Here is a 3,533-nt window from a genome sequence, read left to right on the forward strand (position 1 = left end):
GTCAGGTTGAAGATGAAATCTTTGGGGGTCAAAGTGAGTTCTTGCTGACTGCTGTTCCTGGGTGGGATTGCAGAACTGGTTGAGCCAGATTGTTGGTCTGGGTGCTGTCATCTGCTGCAATGTAATGCAGGGTCTGCAAAATATCTCAACACTGATCTTAAGTTTTGTAATAGTGATGTTATTCCCTGGAGCAATTTGGGGAGGTTCAGACTCTTGCAGCCAGAGACTGCATGGCCCCTAAACTGTAATTTCTAATCTTGTAGCTAATTTGTTAGTTCTACAAAAGCAGACTGGTCACCAGGCAAGAAGCGGTTTTTCAGAAAAGGGCTTATTATCAATTTGTTTCAGAGTTTAAACTATAAATTCTTTCCCAAGTTTGGTTCGGCCTTTGCCCAGGAAAGAACAAAGACAGTTTAGAGGTTACAAGGAAGATGGGGTCAGTTAGGTCTAATCTCTTTCACTGTCATAATTTCCTCAGTTATGATTTTTGCAAAGATGGTTTCAGTGATTTTTAGCAAATCTTTATAGGGCCAAAACCCATGACATCCATAATAACTCACTGCAGCCTTGACCTTCTGGGCTCAAGTGATCCTCCCTACTCAGCTTCCCAAGAACTGTAGCTGGGACTACAGACCTAGGCCACCATGCCCAGCTAATTTTTGTATTTATATTTTATTTTATTTTTAAGTAAAGACACGTCTTATGATATTGCATGCCCAGCCAAGGATTCTGCCCTTTGTTTACAGGTCCTGACGGGCCTGGAATGTACAGGGCTGGTCACAGAAACCCTTCCACATTCAGCTTGGATCAGAGAACTAGAGGAAGCAGGAATGCACAAAAACATTTCCCAGAAAAGCCAGTCAAGATCACTGGTCTCTGTGACAGCAAAGAAAGGGCGTTTGCAAGGTTTAAAGCCCAGAAGAAAACCCTGGAGCCTCCTACCATCCATGAAACTTCCTGTACATTGCTGGTCCAGGAAAAATTATGTCATTAAACAATAACTGTTCAAGAAAGACTATAGCACAGCATCAATACAAAGATTTTATAATAAAAAAATTGATAAAGCTGGAAAAATGGATAAATGCATGAAAACATTCACAAGAAAGATGATGTCACAGAACTAATGAGAACGCTGACCATGTCATATATCCATAGGGGGTAAAGTTTTTAGTGAAATGATCACCTCTGTGTAGGAAAATCACAGAACATCCATGTAGGAACTCATGTGTTAGTATGTTTTTTTTCTTTGGCATTTTGGCTGTGTTACCTTTGGATTGAAAATGTATTTCTTCTTCAGAAAACATAAACATATTCTTATATTTGAAATTTTTTTCATCTGAGTCCATTTTTTGCTTTTCATTAGTCTGAAAGTTTCTATGTAATATGTTTTGAAGTAGGGATATAACAATTTTTTCCATTTATTAGTTGTCTCAGTATTATTGAATAAACCTTCCTTTCCCTACTTATTAAAGATTCTGCTTTAATTATATTCTTAAGTCTTATACATGTGAATACATTATAAATATATATAGACACATACATGTATATGAATTGCTTGCTGGGCACTCTCTTTGGTTTTATTAGTTTTCTTATTTTGTAACTCATTTAGAACCAATATGCAAAGATGAATCAAAAATACGTTTATTCTATTACCTACAAAGATATCACATATTTCAAAATCTGTAAGAAAAGACCATACAAGTTCCAGGTGAATGATACAGTTACATTTTGCAAAGGTAATTTTATTTACCTTTAGTCAGTAAAACTTACATTATCAAGTAGCATTTTTAAGAAAGCAAATAGCATACATCTTAGTAAGATTATTCTTTTTCAATAAAAATATTAAATGTATTTACTTTTCTGGATATTGTCTATATATCCTACATAGCATGGCTCTTTACAAGAAAAATTAACCAGAGCTATATAGTTAAATTGTAATGGTAATGCCTTCATGCATGAGTGAAAAAGTCATCAGCCTAGAAAAAGAATTTTCCCTAATTTTTACACATTAATAAAGAAGGAAAAAAATACCTTTTATCTTTTCAATGTGATTTATTTATCTTTAAGTAAAAGTAGCAAATGTTACATAAGTTATTTCCTTAAGAACATGTATTTTGTACAATCACATTGTGAACAAGCAAGACTTATGGAACGTTTCCTGGGTCCACAATACTGATCTTTGAAACTACTGTAGCATCTTCTTTTCCAAGTTTAAACATGACTTTGTGCACTGAAGAAGCATGGCTTCACATTGCAGAGTGGTCACATGTGACAATCTGACATCAAGCAAGAAGCCTTTGGATGAAGAATGTTCTATCTTTTGTTGAGTTACAAAATGGTATTTGTGCATTTGTGATTATCAAACCCATATAATTTTTTTTTCAATTCACTTTTCTTCTGCTACAATGAAAATAAACCAGTTAAAACTAAGCAGCATAGCAATGTAATCGACCAACTATACATCACGTTATAAATACAAGATGTTTTAGGTGATACTGATGGTTTATATTACACATCTGTGTTTAACATAATTTGGGCAATACAAAGTTAAAACATATCTGGTAAATAAACAAACAAAAATATTTCCCTGAAAATTGATGCATTGTTTTAACAATCACCAGAATTTGGGTTTATTCTTCAGAAGTGCGGTGGAACTGTCTAATATTAAAATTAAAAATCTTGCTGTTGTCATTTCTTCATATTCCTACTTTATACATTTTTAGATAACAGACTAATCCTGTAATTTTATTGCTAAAACATTATTACTTGGTTAGACATGATTATCAGATTTTGGGCTGACTTTGTCGTTCTTATATTTGTCAACATTAATTATTTTGCTGTTTACTGTTACAAACACATGCTTATGCTAAAGATCCACAAACTATAATGGGAAGTTATTGGTAATAATAAATGTATGGGCTGATAATAGTAAATCTTATGGGCTGAAGTTTTGGCTGCTATGATAAGAGGTCTGACTACTTTGTTAAATTAACTGTATAGAGGGGTATTTGGGGATTGGGAAATGCTTATTTCCAAAGAAACCATATTGCATGCTTATTTGACTGGCAGAAATTCTCTGGTTTGATGCATCACTAGTTCTGAGGGTGGAATCTACATGCAGCTTCTTTAGCAAGCTTGGTCCCTTAGGAGAGTTCAGCAATGTTACATATGTCTCACAGCCTGTCACTGCACATGTCTGTCTTTGCTTACTGCCAGGAAGTTTGCAGATTCTCCAACAAAATCCAATGTTAGATTTAGAACTGAAGGTGCTTTGTTTCAGATACCCGTAATACCTATAAAAAGCAAATTTCAAAGAAATACAAATTTATGTTAACATTCTCATAGTATTTTAACAGTTGTATGAGTTAATCATTTTTGTATCTACTATAAATTTGCATTAAAAATACAAATTGTCGAGGAACTTCTGATTCCAAAATATCAGCATAGAAGCAAGCTGGCTTCTCCTCATCACAGAAAATCTAAAACAAACATACAGTGCCAAGATTATCACCAGCAATATTCCAGAACTCAGA

At 34.1% G+C, this 3,533-nt stretch overlaps 1 protein-coding gene across 4 annotated transcripts in view; it reads right to left on the reverse strand.

The window, feature by feature from the left end:
- Positions 1-2,032: 2,032 nt before the first annotated feature.
- Positions 2,033-3,533, reverse strand: part of BEND6 (BEN domain containing 6) — a 74,831-nt gene continuing 73,330 nt past the window's right edge. For all 4 annotated transcript variants that reach the window (XM_017512027.2, XM_037732627.1, XM_017512028.2 and 1 more), the window contains one exon: positions 2,033-3,293. The gene's annotated coding sequence lies outside the window, so the exon portion shown is untranslated. The remainder of the gene's footprint in view (positions 3,294-3,533) is intronic.

This window comes from Cebus imitator, unplaced genomic scaffold, assembly GCF_001604975.1.
Source record: "Cebus imitator isolate Cc_AM_T3 unplaced genomic scaffold, Cebus_imitator-1.0 Scaffold460, whole genome shotgun sequence".
Lineage (NCBI taxonomy): Eukaryota > Metazoa > Chordata > Mammalia > Primates > Cebidae > Cebus > Cebus imitator.